This window comes from Salvia splendens, chromosome 15 (genome assembly GCF_004379255.2).
Source record: "Salvia splendens isolate huo1 chromosome 15, SspV2, whole genome shotgun sequence".
Lineage (NCBI taxonomy): Eukaryota > Viridiplantae > Streptophyta > Magnoliopsida > Lamiales > Lamiaceae > Salvia > Salvia splendens.
The window spans coordinates 28,112,938-28,132,990 of NC_056046.1; the positions used below are offsets into that span (position 1 = coordinate 28,112,938).

General features: G+C 38.2%; 3 long non-coding RNA genes across 5 annotated transcripts; all 3 read right to left on the reverse strand.

Annotated features, from left to right (window-relative positions):
* Positions 1-2,869: 2,869 nt before the first annotated feature.
* Positions 2,870-14,757, reverse strand: LOC121767293. Of its 3 annotated transcripts, none has more exons than XR_006043063.1 (3): positions 14,536-14,757; positions 13,246-14,420; positions 2,870-2,893 (listed from the first exon to the last, which is right to left on the reverse strand). It is a non-coding gene; the product is annotated as an uncharacterized LOC121767293 (long non-coding RNA). The 3 variants fall into 3 exon arrangements; XR_006043062.1 differs by lacking the exon at positions 2,870-2,893 and having other exon boundaries at positions 13,011-13,348; positions 13,583-14,420; XR_006043061.1 differs by lacking the exon at positions 2,870-2,893 and having other exon boundaries at positions 13,011-13,835; positions 14,320-14,420; positions 14,536-14,755.
* On the reverse strand, positions 3,465-6,196 carry LOC121768327. The gene is made up of 3 exons (XR_006043351.1): positions 5,942-6,196; positions 4,120-4,179; positions 3,465-3,513 (listed from the first exon to the last, which is right to left on the reverse strand). It is a non-coding gene; the product is annotated as an uncharacterized LOC121768327 (long non-coding RNA).
* LOC121768329 lies at positions 9,815-12,571 on the reverse strand. The gene is made up of 3 exons (XR_006043352.1): positions 12,339-12,571; positions 10,470-10,529; positions 9,815-9,863 (listed from the first exon to the last, which is right to left on the reverse strand). It is a non-coding gene; the product is annotated as an uncharacterized LOC121768329 (long non-coding RNA).
* Positions 14,758-20,053: the final 5,296 nt, after the last annotated feature.

Below are 20,053 nucleotides of genomic sequence, written 5' to 3' on the forward strand. Positions count from 1 at the left end.
CGAAACGTGGAGAGGGAAGATCAGCTGCGTTTGGAGGTGATAGAGCAAAGGGAAGGATGTGTTGTTGATGATTTTTCAGGAAATCCAAAGGAGCATGATCCATTTTCTTTTCAGAGCAATCCTCTATCTGCAATTCTTAAAGAATATAAACTCGATGGCCAAAATTACATAGAATAGAAACAAAATTTGGACATCGTTCCCACAGCTGATGAGTACAAGTTTGTGCTCACTACTCCACGATCTTCAGTGCCGGCGGCTAATTCCACGCAGTCAGTGCGAGATAAGCATAAACGGTGGCATAAGGAAAATGAGATGGCTAAGTGTTATATGTTAGCCTCCATGTCAACAGTGCTTAGACATCAGCATGCTGCCATGGCGACAGCTGCCGAGATTATGCAAAATCTCATGAATCTTTTTGGTACTCAAAATCGAACGGCTAAGTCTCAAGCTCTTTGAAATATCATGGCAAAGACTATGAAGGCAGGCTCATCTGTGCGGGACCACATCCTCGAGATGATGAGCCACCTCAATCAAATTGAGCTTTTGGGAGGGACGATCGATCCTGAGTCCCAAGTGACTATCATCCTTCAAAGTTTACCCCCTAGGTTTCAGCAGTTCAAGCTCAACCTTGAGATGAACAAAAGGAACTACACCTTGGCTGAATTGTTGATTGAACTTTAGTCGGCGGAGGATCTCATGATCCAAGCTAAGGCAGCGATGGTTAGTTCGACACATCTTTCCTATGGCCCTAGGCCTGGCGCAGAAAGGAAGAAAATGACGAACCAGGTCGCCGCTAAGGATGCTAAGGTCGACACATCGTTGTTAGAGTTTATATACTAGAAATCACCTTTCGAGTGATTGAATACTGTAAAAACTCTTATTTCAGGTTCCAAGGAATAAAAGAGATTATTTTTTCATAATGTTGTTATGTTTTACATTTAATGGATATTTATTACATGTTTAAATGTATAAGTAACTTAACAAAGTCTAAGTCTTTATTTTAGTAGACCGGTTGTGGGCGTCGTCCACTTTAACGTAACACAGTCAGTTCTGAACAAAGAAAAATAAGAATTTCACAACCCATATAGGCTTAGACTACCTATCGTGAAAGGTTGCAATGTCAGTCCGCATATTTCTAAGCCTTACTGAAATAAGATGACATTGATGTGGTAGAGCACTGAATTGGATCTAACAGCGAGACAAGTCTTTATGCTATCTACTGAAAGACGAGATCTTGATAATTATTTGTTTCTTAATCAATGCACGTTAGAACTGCGTGCATATGACTGTGGTAAAAAGGATACCCAGGATTGCCTATTGTCCTAAACCAGAGTTGTTTGGTATACAATTCCTCACGAATGTAGGCATCTTCATTTCTATGAGGTGACTAGGCCAGGTTCCCAGCCGATGGGGGCTGTCAATAAGAAAACTAAGAGGAAACAGGTAGAGGTGGTTGTGGCTGAGAAGGAGAAAGAGACCAGAGCACGAGCAAAAGTTGTTGTGCTTTCTACATCCTCTATTCAAACACAGGTCGAGGCTACCACATCTAATGCACCTGAGGTGTCCCCTGGACATGCCAGCCTTGTGGAGCTAGTGGGACATATAGATGATTGGAGAGCCAGAATGGAGGGGCTGGTTGAGAGGATAGCCCTGAATACTGAGAGAATAACCCTGACCTCCGAGGCCCAGACGCAGTTGCTAACATCCCAAACGAAGATACAGATGAAACATAATGAGGATGTTAGGACATCGGTCTACGCGATGCGAGAGATGGTGTCCCTAATGGCCAGAGAGTTAATCCCGCAGAGGCAAAGGACTCCCCAACATGCAGCCCAAGGAGCAAGCAGCAGGCGACCGGCTGGTCGAGATGATTCCCACCTCAGAACAGCTGACTCCAGAACGGATCAGCCATGGAGATAACCCCCCCGGTGACCAAGTAATTTTAGTTTTTGTTTTTTAGTTTCTGTATATATTTGTGTGTCTGTCTGTCTTCTTCACACTTAGCCTCGTGCCCAGTCACACCAGGCTAAGTGTGAGAAGTTTGTTCTTGTTTATTTATTTTCTATGTTTGGTGTGTTGATTTCTCCCACTTAGCCCGATGCTCAGTCTAAGTGGGAGAAGTTTTTATTTGATAATAGGGTTTCTATGTTTTTAGAGTGTCTGTTGTTGCGGCATTTACTACTCTTTTCCAATTTATCATGCTAGCTTTAGGGCAAACTAAGATAAAGTGAGAGGGGGGGTAGTGTGGAGTATTTGGACACACTACTAGAAAATGGGCCTTTAATGACACCTAAAATTGCCACTAGAAAACTATTGTTGTGGCACTTTGCCTGTAATGGCACTTCATGCAAGTGCACTATCGGTAGCTGTAATTATAGGTAACGAGTAAGGATAGGTCTTGTATTATGGCAGTCAAAAAGTGCCATGAAACATGACGTGTAATGTCACTAGATAATGCCACGATATATTTTCTTAAACTACATTAACTTTTGGAAAAATATACAATATACCCCAATAAATATTTATTATTACAATTTTTCCTCATTTTATTTAATTTACTTTTTTCACCACATATTTCTATAATTTATATTTTTATCCTTCAAATATTTATAAATTCATTATAATCCTTCAAATGTAATAAACTACTCACTCAAATAAAATGACAACTATTTGAATAATATTCAAACCATCAAATGATTTTACACAAAAATGTAACGTGTTTGAACACACAAACTAAACAATATTAAGTGTTGGTCATCTTTGACATAAACTACACAAGCAATACTAGTAGTAAAAATTATAAAGTGCTCAACATATTTGAAGTTGTTTCTTTAGAATGTGAGCCTCTCATGCCTGCCTAAAAGGGCAAAGTACCTCTCCCACGCCACGCGACCTACAACATTTCTATTTAAAATTTCAAGTTAATAAAATAAATAACAACAATATATATGTATCAGGATAAAATAACAAAGATTGGGGATAATTCACCACAGAAAGCTCAAATTGTGAATGACTTTACCAATACCATTTTCCTGACGTTGTTTTCAACAAATTTTAAATCACCAATGCAAGAAGAAACGAACCCTGCAAGTATCTATCCATAGACACATATAGAACCCGCATACTCACTTTCATACCCTTCTTATCTTTCTCCTCCATAAAGTATTGCGTAATATATAAATAGAACAAGTTAAACATTAGTACTGGGTGCATTTCTGTCACGACCGCATTTTCTAATGATAGAAAACACGGTTGATCGCGACTAGGGGAGGATTAAAGGAACGGGGAAGAAAGGGGAAAATCAACACAAATCGACCATAGCTCGAAACAAATGGGAATAGCTCGAAATAAAATCAGAGTTTTGAACAAAATACACTTGAGTCTTTTAAGATGCACAACGGAAGCAAATGAACGCGGTTCCATGTATGAAGACATGAACCTCCGAGAGTCAAAATCTGACTGAATTAAATGTCCTGTTTCAATAGCACTTCCTCCACCACTTCGCTACTCAACCTGCACATTTAGAAATATATGCAGGGCTGAGTACAAAAAGTACTCGGTGAACACATTGCCGAAAATACAAATATACTTTTGAAAATATTGTCAAGCCATCATCACAGTAACACTCAGGGGTTTTATTTAAAAGACCCGAGCTTACTAAAAATCTTTATTCAACTGCGCAGTCTAAGTTCTTTCCATTCCTTGCCATATCTGATCACATTGTGCCGTGGAGATGGTGTTCTCCCACGGTCACCTTACATTCATGTGCCGGGAAGGTGGCCACCTTCCGCGGTCACCTGCTCTGCCCAACATGACAGAGGTAGCTTGTGCCGGGAAGGTGGCCACCTTCCTCGGTCACCTGCTCTGACCAACATGTCAGAGGTAGCTTGTGTACACTAGTCCGAGCGGGGACACCACCCTCACTGGGACCCGAACTCGACTTATATCATCATTCATAATTCCTTTGGCCTTAGCCAAACAGATAGGCATCATACAAAAACATTTATGGCAAGACAACATCTTTAAGAATCACGAACATGTGTTCGTGTTTTCATAAAATATCACCTCAAAATAATTTGCATTTTTATCCACATTAGTATGTAGGATAGGAAAGTTCACCTGGTTCGTTTAGTTCCTTTAACTTGAATTTCTTACTCCGACCTTACTTGCGGAGATAACCTTTTGAAAACAAACAACGTACTAATAAGACTCGAGAAATTCACATACTTATAAGAATGCATGCCCCTACTTTATTTCTTTTATCATTTGTTCACCGTTAGAAAATTTTAGAAACTTGTATATTAATTAAATTGGGAAATTTAATTAATAGCACTTCTTTATTAAACATAATTATTTCTGTGACTTAAGAACTTCGGCTCCCTCTTTCTTTCCATTTCCTTAGCGGCCGCCCGAGGCGTCGCGGGGCGATGCCGGTCGGCCGCTTACGCCCATAATTCCTCCGTTAGCTCCTCGTATGCTCCATAATAAAATCGAACAAAAAAAATCCTAAAATTTATTTAAACGCATAATTGAATTATCGCAACTATTTCCCTTTGTTAAGAAAAATTATATGTTTTCCGGACTTGGGATAAATTATTCATACTTCAAAATTATTTCAAAATTAATTAAATAATTTCGTCACGATTAATTATCGACCCAAAGATTTATTTAAAAGCCCCAAAGCTTAATTATTTCCCCACCTTATATGTCCAATTAAAATTTTAAATCCCAAACAAATTCATTAAGAATTTTCTAAAACCTACATTATCTATTACTACTTTGTTGCTATATCGACTCCGACTAAGTGACACTCCATGTGTCACTAAAATTTTAACGTAAAACTCTTAAATAAATTCCAAGATTAAATATTTTAGTTTAATTGCATCATTAGAAAAAAAATTAATATAAACCTTAATGAAATCTTATTTTAAAACTTAGGCTATTATTTAGCATTATATTTTCTCTCAAATGATACCATTTTTGAAACTGGGCCAAGTCTCTTTCCCATTTTTAGCCCACAGTAATTAAATCCGAAAATTGGGCCTCCTCCAATTAAAACAGCCATTATGATTTTAAAAGAACTGGGCTCATCTTAATTTCCTCACTCATTTGGCCCAAGTAAATAAAAGAACTAGCCCAATGAATAAGCCCAAATCTAAGATTAATTCAACCATGTATCCCCCTCAACTTATCGTCTCTCTCTCTCAATCACAATTCACCCCCTTCTTCCCCAATTGCACAAAATAGGGAAATCCCTCCCCCAATTCGAAATTCCCGTCGACCAGCCCCCCCTAGCGCCGTCGCCGTCGAGACGCCGCCCTGCCAGCGCCGCCGCTCCGGCGGCGCCTCTTTCCCCCTCTCTTCTCTCCCTTCTCTACCTCCCTCAGCCTCATGTCGTCGCCCGCACCAGTCGACCCGTTAGAGCAGCAGCTGCCGCCGGTCAGGGTCCCGCCGCTGCGGTCGTCGCCGTGTCGGTTCGCCCCTCCGTCGCACACCGTTGTACCGTCGGCGGTAGCGCCGGTTCGCCGCCGTGGAGTCACCGCAGCAGCGCTAATCAGGCGTCTGCTGTCGCTGCTCCGTCGCCGCCGGAGACGCTGTTGTTGCTGCCGGGAGACGCGACGCCGCTGCTGCCACGCCGCGTCCGTCGGTCAGTCTCCTCCATCCGTTGCCCCGATTTACCCCGAAACAGTCCCGATTCTCTCCAATCATCCCCGAATTGTCCCGGAACTAACCCGACTACAACCGAACAGATAAGTTCTCAAACAAATTATGCCTCTTTTCGTTTTTTTAGCTTTCAATTACTGTGATGGGTGTTCGATTGTTAGAGTTTGAGTGTTGATGAGAGCTTATTCGCATTAATTGTGGGAGATTGGTGTATGATGCTATGTTGGGAGCAAAGGCATATGTTCATGATTTGAAATTGAGTAGTGAGGATTCAAACCTGCTGTCGATCTGAATTTGGGGTGCAAAAGGAGTAATTCTTTGGACTTGATATTTGTTTCCTGAATTGAACTTGAAAAGAATAGGTCTTGGATTTTCTTACTTGTAGAGAAAGATAGGAAAATGATTTGTATAAATGTACATGTACAGAAAAAGATGGCAAGTGGGATGTGTATCTTCCAACCGAAGGATGATATCCATCTGTGTGAGAGGAAGATATGATTGGAGGCTAAGAATTAAATGCAGTAATGAATGCTGTGTTAAAAAAAAGATCCTCTGAATCTGCCCCTCTTTTTTATATTTTATTTGTTTATTGAAATAATTATTTGAGTATTTGTTCACTTGTTCATTTAATATGGTGTAGGTATGATCGGTTCAAGTTCGTGGCCGTCCGCGTTGAAGTACCACTTTCTTAAAACATACGATGTATAAATTAAATTTTGTTGGACTTTTGTTGGATGTATCGAACATTAAAATTTGGATTTTGGAATCTTATTTATTTATTTAAATTTATATTATATAGGTGTAATATGTATACATTTACGTGTTCTATTCACTTGCCTAACGTCAAAACAAACAACAACGACCATCTATCGAAACTCGGATTTAAACGCATAAAAGTCATTTATATAGGTAATCAAGCTAATAATATAGTTTCTAATAATATCGGTTTAGCGGGTCGTTACATTCTACCCCACTTAAAAGAAATTTCGTCCCGAAATTTAGGAAGTACTTAGACAAGCTCGGGATATTTCTCATTTATTTTCTCCTCTAGCTCCTATGTTGCATCTTCTTGTCCGTGGTTTTTCCACAAAACCTTCACTGTTGTAATCGACTTGTTTCGAAGCTGCTGCACCTTTCGGTCTAGTATTTCTACCGGCTTTTCTTCGTAACTCAGGTTCGGCTCTAGGGCGATTTTCTTCGTGGCGAATCACATGTTTTGGGTCGAACACGTACCTTCGACTTGTCGTTCTAGTCTTGACACTTTTGGTCGGCGCATTATTTTTATGGATGTCAACTTTAGATTATTTACTTTTTTTTTTTTTGGCGTTTTCTGCGGTGGTCAAAGTCTTGCCTCCCATGAGGGTCTCACGCAAGGAAATATAGAGTTGATCTAACCATTTAAACTTTGATAGGAACTGAATTTGGGATCCCAAGAGAAATATTCGAAACGTTCTTGCTTTGTGTAGGCTCCAAGGTAACCATGGAAACAAATGACTTAATTAGTTCGATCACGTGAACAATTTGGTTCATCACAAACTCTCACCGATAGCTTGCAACAAAGGTTTTCATGAAGTGCAAAGACTAGGCTCAATTGGGCTCATTATGCCCACTCCCAGAAAATAAAAGATACAACTTCAAAGGGCTTGAGCTATACCCATAGAGTTTGGAAATTTTATTGTGAGAAGAGCTTGGCAGATGGAATAAATAGCGAATGTGAGGGTATGATGAATAGAATGTAGATGTCAAAAATAGGTTGCCAATAATATAATCAAAATGAACAGTGAAGTAGAAAAGTTTCATGTATCCCCAGATGATAACAGGAAGACTCGATGGTTGGTTACAAATGGATTTGAAAGGAATAGGAAAAATAAACAATTGCAATTTGCTCAACAACACTGTGATAGGAGATCGTATCAACGAAATTTTTAGAGTTTATAAGCAGTTCAAGAAAACTAACTAATAAAGAGGGCAACAAGAGGAAACTAGCCAAGGGAGAAGCAATGTGTCAGCTTTAACATGGAGCTGCAGAAAAGCTCAAATCAAGAGACAATAGTCATGTTTGAATTTAGAAGATGAGAGTCCTCATATAAAAGAAAGAGCTTGTCAATAAGTATGTCTGAAAATATAAAGGGTCAAATTAAAAGGTTTAAGGTCTGGCCAGATGGCTGCTCCAATATAGTAAGACCGAAAATGATTGGGCTCAAGTGGATTTGAGAAAGAAGAACAACAAGAACCTACCCTTTTGGGTCAACAACATCGTGATACTATATCACGTTAATGAATTCACAAAGTTTATAACCAAATCACGGAAATTAACTAGTAGAGAAGACAATCAGAGCAAACTAGTTCAGGGAGAGAGCAAATTACTTTAGACTTGGAGTTGCTACAGAGCTCAAAGCACGATGGAAAATTTTTAGTGGAATTCAGAAGAGGGGACTATTCTTTATAATTTAAAGAATGTCAACAAGCACATTTGAAAACACTAAAGATCTACTAATGATCTTTGAAGAATATATTATCATTGAAGAGACAATAGTTTAGGGAAACATGTTCATTCTGAAGGCTATAAATAAAGCAGCTCCGAGTATAGGAGTTCGGTGGCAAGAATTCAGATAGTCAAAGTATTGCTTTTATACAGAACGAGTAAAGAATAACCGTAGTCACTGGAGGTTATCAGAAAACATGGGGAGCAAGCTCAAAACTGAAAGTGATTCATAACCTTGACATAGAAGAGGGAAAATAATGGCACATTACCTTGCAAAAGAAGGCATTTAATATCTTAATTCAACAAGAGTGATTTTAATCAGGGGGAATGCGAGAAAATGGAATTCGTGGGAATCCAAGTAAGCGTTGCCGATGTATCTTCTTGGTTAAGTACAATGGTGATACTCCCTTGTTTAATTCTTTATAGAGAATGGTAACTGAGTTATGAAAAACTTTGGTCACAAGCTACTTTCACTTTTCGATCACGTCAGATGACCATATATGGGGTTACGACTCTTTGGTACTCTCGGTTCGTCATAACGCCCATCCTCGTAACACGTTGTTTCTGTTTACTTATTATTTGCAAGACTGGATACTTTTTCTACGTTGCAGCCAATTCTCTTGCTAAATATGTGTATATCGCTAAGTTGGATCGAAGGTATGATCCTTTGGAGTGATTGGATTGTCAAGATAGACCATGGCTAACCCAGATTATTCATGTCATTGGGACGTATAAAATGGCATCTAACCCCTACCACCTTTCTAGAACATCGTTTTGTTCTATGTTGGATTGCTTTTCTCGTGACAAAGTTTCTCTCTTATCCCGTCCTTTTCTTTTCGTCGCTCAGGAAAGCGAGAAATGTTCATAATGTACTTCTAAGTTTGAGTTCATATTGTGTTCTAGAAGGAACGCATAACTAAGTATTCTAAGTTTTTGGAAATTTTGATTTCCCCATACTAGCAACATGATGCAATGACTACCTCAAAAAGAGATATCATTTCACCAATTGGTACTAGACTAGTATACTTTATACTTTCATATTTCAGTACTTTTTTTTTCCATTTAGGAAAGTTACTTCTTTTATTCATACATTCACAGTCTTTAGCCAAGAAAAGACATATCAACTCTTTCTTTAAGCATGCTACCAAATCAAGAAACATCAACTCTTTCTTTTAACACAGTATTTTCATCTGTTCACTCAAATTAACTGCATGAGTTATTTCTCCATTTCAAACTTTCAAACATCTTGACTTTCTTTTGAAAAATAACAAGTTACCTTTTTGCTCGTTGAGTGCGATTGGTGGGAGTGCTAAGAGCATTTTCATCGATTAGACAGTCTAGTGGAACAAGGCTAGACCAAAGATTTTCAAAGAAGACTCTCGGGTTCAGAGCGAGAAAGAATGCTCTGATACCACTCTGTCACGACCGCATTTTCTAAGGATAAAAAACACGGTTGATCGTGACTAGGGGAGGATTAAAGGAACGGGGAAGAAAGGGGAAAATCAACACAAATCGACCATAGCTCGAAACAAATGGGAATAGCTCGAAATAAAATCAGAGTTTTGAACAAAATACACTTGAGTCTTTTAAGATGCACAACGGAAGCAAATGAACGCGGTTCCATGTATGAAGACATGAACCTCCGAGAGTCAAAATCTGACTGAATTAAATGTCCTGTTTCAATAGCACTTCCTCCACCACTTCGCTACTCAACCTGCACATTTAGAAATATATGCAGGGCTGAGTACAAAAAGTACTCGGTGAACAGATTGCCGAAAATACAAATATACTTTTGAAAATATTGTCAAGCCATCATCACAGTAACACTCAAGGGTTTTATTTAAAAGACCCGAGCTTACTAAAAATCTTTATTCGACTGCGCAGTCTAAGTTCTTTCCATTCCTTGCCATATCTGATCACATTGTGCCGTGGAGATGGTGTTCTCCCACGGTCACCTTACATTCATGTGCCGGGAAGGTGGCCACCTTCCGCGGTCACCTGCTCTGCCCAACATGACAGAGGTAGCTTGTGCCGGGAAGGTGGCCACCTTCCTCGGTCACCTGCTCTGACCAACATGTCAGAGGTAGCTTGTGTACACTAGTCCGAGCGGGGACACCACCCTCACTAGGACCCGAATTCGACTTATATCATCATTCATAATTCCTTTGGCCTTAGCCAAACAGATAGGCATCATACAAAAACATTTATGGCAAGACAACATCTTTAAGAATCACGAACATGTGTTCGTGTTTTCATAAAATATCACCTCAAAATAATTTGCATTTTTATCCACATTAGTATGTAGGATAGGAAAGTTCACCTGGTTCGTTTAGTTCCTTTAACTTGAATTTCTTACTCCGACCTTACTTGCGGAGATAACCTTTTTGAAAACAAACAACGTACTAATAAGACTCGAGAAATTCACATACTTATAAGAATGCATGCCCCTACTTCATTTCTTTTATCATTTGTTCACCGTTAGAAAATTTTATAAACTTGCATATTAATTAAATTGGGAAATTTAATTAATAGCACTTCTTTATTAAACATAATTATTTCTGTGACTTAAGAACTTCGGCTCCCTCTTTCTTTCCATTTCCTTAGCGGCCGCCCGAGGCGTCGCGGGGCGATGCCGGTCGGCCGCTTACGCCCATAATTCCTCCGTTAGCTCCTCGTATGCTCCATAATAAAATCGAACAAAAAAAATCCTAAAATTTATTTAAACGCATAATTGAATTATCGCAACTATTTCCCTTTGTTAAGAAAAATTATATATTTTCCGGACTTGGGATAAATTATTCATACTTCAAAATTATTTCAAAATTAATTAAATAATTTCGTCACGATTAATTATCGACCCAAAGATTTATTTAAAAGCCCCAAAGCTTAATTATTTCCCCACCTTATATCTCCAATTAAAATTTTAAATCCCAAACAAATTCATTAAGAATTTTCTAAAACCTACATTATCTATTACTACTTTGTTGCTATATCGGCTCCGACTAAGTGACACTCCATGTGTCACTAAAATTTTAACGTAAAACTCTTAAATAAATTCCAAGATTAAATATTTTAGTTTAATTGCATCATTAGAAAAAAAATTAATATAAACCTTAATGAAATCTTATTTTAAAACATAGGCTATTATTTAGCATTATATTTTCTCTCAAATGATACCATTTTCGAAACTGGGCCAAGTCTCTTTCACATTAATTAAATCCGAAAATTGGGCCTCCTCCAATTAAAACAGCCATTATGATTTTAAAAGAACTGGGCTCATCTTAATTTCCTCACTCATTTGGCCCAAGTAAATAAAAGAACTAGCCCAATGAATAAGCCCAAATCTAAGATTAATTCAACCATGTACCCCCCTCAACTTATCGTCTCTCTCTCTCAATCACAATTCACCCCCTTCTTCCCCAATTGCACAAAATAGGGAAATCCCTCCCCCAATTCGAAATTCCCGTCGACCAGCCCCCCTAGCGCCGTCGCCGTCGAGACGCCGTCCTGCCAGCGCCGCCGCTCCGGCGGCGCCTCTTTCTCCCTCTCTTCTCTCCCTTCTCTACCTCCCTCAGCCTCATGTCGTCGCCCGCACCAGTCGACCCGTTAGAGCAGCAGCTGCCGCCGGTCAGGGTCCCGCCGCTGCGGTCGTCGCCGTGTCGGTTCGCCCCTCCGTCGCACACCGCTGTACCGTCGGCGGTAGCGCCGGTTCGCCGCCGTGGAGTCACCGCAGCAGCGCTAATCAGGCGTCTGCTGTCGCTGCTCCGTCGCCGCCGGAGACGCTGCTGTCGCTGCCGGGAGACGCGACGCCGCTGCTGCCACGCCAGGAAGACGCGACGCCGCTGCTGCCACGCCGGGAAGACGCGACGCCGCTGCTGCCACGCCGCGTCCGTCGGTCAGTCTCCTCCATCCGTTGCCCCGATTTACCCCGAAACAGTCCCGATTCTCTCCAATCATCCCCGAATTGTCCCGGAACTAACCCGACTACAACCGAACAGATAAGTTCTCAAACAAATTATGCCTCTTTTCGTTTTTTTAGCTTTCAATTACTGTGATGGGTGTTCGATTGTTAGAGTTTGAGTGTTGATGAGAGCTTATTCGCATTAATTGTGGGAGATTGGTGTATGATGCTATGTTGGGAGCAAAGGCATATGTTCATGATTTGAAATTGAGTAGTGAGGATTCATACCTGCTGTCGATCTGAATTTGGGGTGCAAAAGGAGTAATTCTTTGGACTTGATATTTGTTTCCTGAATTGAACTTGAAAAGAATAGGTCTTGGATTTTCTTACTTGCAGAGAAAGATAGGAAAATGATTTGTATAAATGTACATGTACAGAAAAAGATGGCAAGTGGGATGTGTATCTTCCAACCGAAGGATGATATCCATCTGTGTGAGAGGAAGATATGATTGGAGGCTAAGAATTAAATGCAGTAATGAATGCTGTGTTAAAAAAAAGATCCTCTGAATCTGCCCCTCTTTTTTATATTTTATTTGTTTATTGAAATAATTATTTGAGTATTTGTTCACTTGTTCATTTAATTTGGTGTAGGTATGATCGGTTCAAGTTCGTGGCCGTCCGCGTTGAAGTACCACTTTCTTAAAACATACGATGTATAAATTAAATTTTGTTGGACTTTTGTTGGATGTATCGAACATTAAAATTTGGATTTTGAAATCTTATTTATTTATTTAAATTTATATTATATAGGTGTAATATGTATACATTTACGTGTTCTATTCACTTGCCTAACGTCAAAACAAACAACAACAACCATCTATCGAAACTCGGATTTAAACGCATAAAAGTCATTTATATAGGTAATCAAGCTAATAATATAGTTTCTAATAATATCGGTTTAGCGGGTCGTTACAATTTCTCAGAAAAATTAAGTTTTCACTACCTTCTATTCTTTGAATATCTGACAAATACACATATACAATATATACATATAGCAACATGCATGATATTATACAATCTGATCAGTGCTTTCACAGAAAGATAAATGCAAAAATAATGAAAGAGTTCATTTTCATAATAAAAGGAATTACTAAATAAAAGAGTTTGAATCGTTCATGAAGATGGGCTGGAGTACCTTCTCAATCCCACAAAGCTTAGCCACAAGCGAATCAGATCCTTTAAGGCGATTCCTCGATGCATGTAAGTCTGAGGAGCGAAGCCTGTGCTTGATAGAGATTCTGTATATGTCAAATAAAGGAGAAATCATCACATCCATAGAAAATTAATACAGGAACTAAAAAATCAATAGAAAAGCATAAACCAAGATTGATCATAATAATATGTGAAGATATTAGTTACCTTTTTATTCTAACGAATATTTTCATATTTATCTCAACATATTTTATAATTGCATTCTAGTTATATACAATCAAATAAACAATGCATAGCATAGACATCCAATTCTATTTTACATTCACTAGTTGTCATGATTTTGCCCACAACTTAGAGGAAATGCTCCATTATTTCATGTAGCAGCTTCTGTACAGCGAAAAGAAGAATCAACATTAGCTCAAAATTGAGAAAAAATTTTGAATCAACATTATTAGTGAAGGGGGATTGCCTGCGCATTCTGCATATTGAACAAATTAGAAAAGGCCTTACAATCTTTGAGTTGTTTCCTGCAATGAATTCATTTGCATTTGGCAGCATGAAGAATCTGGTAAGCTAATCATCAGAGAAAGGGTCCAAGAGAAATTGTTGGTAATGTGATAAATATAAGTTTATAACTTGATCAATCAGCTATGCAAAAAGTAGATAAATCTCATAGAGAATGATCATATCTTCAATATTGGTCAATGATAGTAAAATATATTACTTTGAATCAACATTCTATTAACTTAAAAGGCAAATTCAAGAAACACAATATGTTTTGAAAGAGCATTACATTATTATATATGGAGCGCTCAAGGAGAAATCCTCTTTCTAAGCCAATAAACATAAATTAGTCACAATCAGTACTAATAATATATATTCACATCAACTGATATTCATAAGGAACATTTACAAAAAAGAAATACAGGAACATATATACAAGCGAAATCCAATTAATTGAACACAACACATATCATATCATTGTTTTGTGATTGCGCAGAAACTTGTGAAGTCACTAGAATTGAAATGTCGATTCTTATATGAAGTGAGGGAATACCTTCTAAGAAGTAGTTCCAATTTGTGGAACCTAAAAGCAACAGTTCAGGGGCGGTAGCGAAGGGGCACTTTGCCGGTGGTCGAATCTAATTTCCTTGCAGCCTTCACAAATTAAACACAATCAAAATGTTTAAACCTTCAAAAATTTTAAAAAAAATTGAGACAATCAAGCGAATATTAATTTGGAAGAACAGTAGGCTTTGCGTCTTGTTATTACCATCTCTTGGAAGAAGATTGCAATGTATAGAGAATAGAAGATGCAAATTTCTCCGCTGATGTTTGAAATTTTAGTGCAAAATGAATTGAAAAGCTGAAAAGTTTGAAAATTGAAAATTTGGGGGAAAGGTTGGGAGAATTTTTTGAAGAAAATGTTGGGCGAAAATTTTTGAGGGAAAACATATTTGGAGTCCATTTTATTTTGAGGTGAAATAAATTTTTCAGTGCATTACACTTGGCACAAGTGCCACTACACGAATCTCTTCATGACATTTATTTGGAGATGCAATATTAGTTTAGGATATAAGTGTGGCTAAAGGTTGGTGTATTGAGTGACTATCTGCAGTGGCAGTTTAAAAAAAGTGCCACAAATTTAGTGTAGTCTTAGGCTAATTTTCTAGTAGTGACATAAGCATGACTTGACTTATCTATGTTTACCTTTTCTACCTGTTAAATCATCTGAGTCAACTAAGCGAAGCATGTCGAATCATAACTTGATCAGTTGATAGGTCAGTTGGTAGAATAGTGAGTCATTTGAGCGAAGCATGTCAAATCTGTCTATGTGTTTGTCCAAAGTGTGCTAGGAAACCATGAATGAGCTGGCAAAAACAGAAGGCATAAAACCCTTAGTGAGAGTGAATGAAGAAGAGAAATGCATGTTGAACTGTGAGACCCCTCTTTCTAAAAAGTAAGTCGAAGTTAGTCTGGACGAAGTAAGATCGATGGAAGAGCCCAGGTTTTTAGCCAACATTGAAGCCCTCTAAAAGTGAGTTATAAGCCAGAGTAGAACACTTTCTACTGAAATAAAAATTAGAGTGGCTGCCACTTGATGCTGAGAGGGAAATGACATAGGCTAGTGAGGACTGAAGGCAACATGACAATAACCAGTTGGGCATCATTCTTTTCGAACTAGAAGAACCCGCCTCATTGTAAGGGCACCCCCTAGTTACCCAATTTGAGCCTACAATGTGAATGTTCCTTTTTCTTTGGAACCATAAACCTTCATGCCATGTGAGTAAGAGGATAGAATGGAGCAGCCAACCAATTGGGGGTAGAAGGGATAGGAAAGAGAGAGTTATAGTCAAGAGGATAGAGAAGGAAAAAAAAGGGCAGACACTTATAACCTGACCCAGAAAAAAAAGAGAGGGAAATAGTTTAATAAAGGGGCAGGAGAAAATGTAATCTGACTCTGAAATATATATATATATATATATAGGGTAGTGTTATTCTCCTTTTCTCCCCTTAGATTTAAGTTTCTTCTCAATTTGGAGCGTTGGATCAGGAGGATTGACGATCCGGATGAGAAGCTTAGATATGATCCCGCAGTTCATTATTTGAGGCATTTCGTGCATCATGGGGGTGAATTAGTAAATTTATATACTCAAAACTGCCTAAAACGTCATGTGCGAAATTTAAGCCCACTACTGTCCATCTACTCTACACAGCATTAATCACTAAATGAATTAACTCACAATCTCTCTCTCCCGCTTCGTCTCCCCAATTTCCAACCCCTTTCAAAACCCTAGCCGCTCCCTCTCAAGTTATCGCCGTTTTCTAGGGAATTCAATCGGTGTCTGCTTTAGTGTCCAATAACCCTTCCGATTTTGAACGAGATTCTCCTGCGGTCAAAGAGGTGGTAGGGTTTGTCGAATGTTACTGTACTGGTTTACTTTTTGAGTTTCGTAATGCGTTTTCCCTCATTTTTGCACGTAACCCACCACCCAAATCACGATTCACCCGATTATCACCATAAATCTGTTTATTAAATCTTAATGGGTTATGTTTGTATGCTGTTTTGCGCAGATTTCAAAAATGTCTAAAAGAGGACGACCGTCAATTTCACAACAATCGCAGAAATAGGGTGAGCAATCAATCTCATTTGCATTTTGAATACTTGGACTGTTGGACTGATTCTGTGCTTGATGTATTGGGTTTATATAAAATTTCATATGCGCATTTTGTAATCGCGTTTGTACATTATTTACCTAATTATGTGCATTAATTACCCTTAAGTAGCCATTATGTGTCTGCTACCGGAAATTAGTCTACGAGTGAATGCAATGTTAGTGTGTTCATGACTCTAATGGATCTGCGCATTACAACAGTATTTATATGCATTACAATATCCTGTGTCATGCATCATGTAACTGCTGTTTTTAATTGTCGAAGATTTAATGGAATATGTGTATGTGCATTACTTGTTGTAATCTCTGCATTATTTGCCTTTATGAATGCATTATATTCACTGGTACAACCTTCAACCAACTGTCGTTGGTCATTGGTTAAGTAGTGAATGCAATAGTTTTATGCTCATTAATTCAATAACTATGTTCATTTATTGTCTATTTTTATGTATTATATATCATGTATCATGCATCATGTTACTGATGTTTTATATTGTAAAAGAGTACATGGAATATTTGTTTGGTCATTACCTGATATAATCTCTACATTATTTGCCTATATGAATGTATTATGTGCGCTGGTAGAACCATCAAGTGACTGCTGTTGGTATGCATTATATTTCATGTTTCATGATGCATGTTGTTGTTGTTGTATAAGGTTAAAGAGTCAATGGACTATTTGTATGTTTATTACCTGATTTGCAAAGTACTTTGTTTGTCTGTTTGAGTGCATGCATTATTTATCCTATTTTGTGCATCATGTGACTGCTGTTGTAAATGGGTCAAAGAGTGAATGGAATATTTGTATGTTCATTACTTGACCGGATCTGTACATTATTTAGTTATTTTAGTGCATTATTTATCATGGTTGTCTGCTTTATGTGACTATTGTTGGACGTGGGACAATGGGTGATTGCAATATTCATGGTGCATTTGTTGATTTATCCTGAACATTATTTGATTATTAAAAGGCATTATGTATTAGTTTTTAGCCAGTATTTTGATGCTTCTGTACAAGAGTGTATAAGTGAATGCAGTAAAACTGTCCACATTAATTTATTAAGTTTGTACATTATGTAACTAATTGTATGTTATTATTCTGTATGTTGTACATCATCAAAGCAGCTAAGATTGGACATCGACGAGGCGGTCGATGATATACTGCCAGTAGGAATTGGCCAGAAATTCCGGGAGCGAGTATCAGAGGCAGGGACTAGTACAGCTCTGGAAGATACGGAGGATAGGAAACTAAGGGGTAGAAACGTCGACCATCTGTATTTTCGACGAACCCCTACCGAGTTTCTGAATTGTATAAAGAGTTTAGATCCACGGCAGAAGGAACCAGTCACGGAACTTGTACATGAGTCTAACATTGAATGCAATATTGGTATATTATTTAGCTATTTCTATGCATTATTTATCATGTTATATGCATCATTAGATTGCTGTTGTACATGAGTCTAAGAATGAATGCAATATTTGTATGTTCATTACTTTAGTGACTCTGTACATTATTTGGTTATTTGAATGCACTATTTTTCTTGTTTTATGCATCACGTGGTTGCTGTTGTACGTACTAGACCCTAGCCCCTAGGCTTGTTAAACCCTTAGGGAAAACAAGAAACATGCGTCATACATAGAAACACGGCACAACTTAAATTAAACGGGTCAGGATAAATATTCATTCCATAGTACAAATAATGCATTACAAAAACTAAACAACGCATTATACTATACTAAGATGTACATTATGTATGTCTGTTTTAAAAAATACCTATGCGCTATGCATGTGCAACCCGAGATGAATTACTGCAGCTCGTGTATTTGGACAACGTTTTTTAGACTTAGAACATACTACACCCTAGCCCCTAGGCTTGTTAAACCCTTAGGGAAAACAAGAAACATGCTTAAAACATCGAATCACGACACAACCTAAATTAAACGGATAAGGATAAATGTTCATTATATACCACAAATAATGCATTACAGAAACTAAAATACGCATTATACTACACAATATTTACATTATGTATATCTGTTTTAAAATATACCCAGGCGTTATGCATGTGCAACCCCAGACGAATTACTCCAGCTCGTATATTTGGACAACGTTTTTTAGACTTAGAACATACTACACCCTAGCCACTAGGCTTGTCAAACCCTTACGGAAAACAAGAAACGTTCGCCAAACAACGACACACGGCACAACTTAAATAAAACTGGTCAAGATAAATGTTCATTATATATCACAAATAATGCATTACAGAATCTAAAATATTCATTATACTATACAAAATATACATTTTGTGCAACCCCATACGAATTACTGCAGCTCGTGTATTTGGACAACGTTTTTTAGACTTAGAACATACTACACCCTAGCCCATAGGCTTGTTAAACCCTTAGGGAAAATAAGAAACGTGCGCCAAACATCGAAACACGACATAACTTAAATTAAACGCGTCAGTATAAATGTTCATTACATATCACAAATAATGGAATTGAAAAACTAAACTACGCATTATACTATACAATATGTACATTATGTGGGTCGACGACCAAGTTCACGTTCACCAGCACTTCAAAGTCCCCGAGTCGAACAATTCAACTCACCAGCGCAACCTCTTCTACCGCCGCGTTTGGCTCTACCTCACCTCCCTCTCGTCACTCGAGGACTCCGATTTCACCAACCTCTGCGTCGTCGGTAAAAAATCAAACGACATCATTTTATCGCTCGACGACAAACAGACGATCAACGACGATTTCCTCGGCGCAAGAGTCTTGTGCCTGAATCGCTGTAACCCCAGACGAATTTCCTGCTAAACAACGTTTCGGATCAGCGATTGATCTGAAAATAATTTACAAAATAAAACGTGGAGAAATGGAGAAGGAATGAAACAAAATCTGATCCACGACGATTTCCTCGGCGCAAGAGTCTCGTGGCTGAATCGCTGCAACCCCAGACGAATTTCCTGCTAAACAATGTTTCGGATCGGCGACTGATCTGAAAATAATTTACAAAAAAAACGTGGAGTAATGGAGAATGAATGAAACGAAATCTGAACATAATTTGGTGAAAAACCGCAGACGGAGGAAATTAGTGACCTTCCATAACCAACTAAATTAGTGCATCTCTATTTTGCCCTTTTCACTTTAAAATATGATTAAATTTAATAAATTCAGCCAATGATTTAAACCATTGGATTAGGAGAAATAAATGCATAAGATTAAGAAGGACAAAGGAGGAACTATAGGAAAAGGATTTGAATACAACTCTATATATATATATATATATATATATATATATATATATATATATTTATAGTATAGGCAGGTTAGGGAATAATGTAACCTGACCCAGTAGTGGAAAAGTTAGATGAATAAGGCCAAAATGGCCAAGTGATATTTTCTGTATTTGGGGAGTTTTGAAGATGTAATAGGGAGGTTGCTCCAATTTTGCTCCCAAGTTCACATATCCTTCATTTTTTTCTTCAAGATTTTTATGAACTTAGGACCCATAGGACCCTTACCTATTTACACCATAACCCCTTGCCCCATTACAACCCTAAGAAAGACCTTAAGGAACTAGTCTGTGCCTATGGAACTCAAGCATCT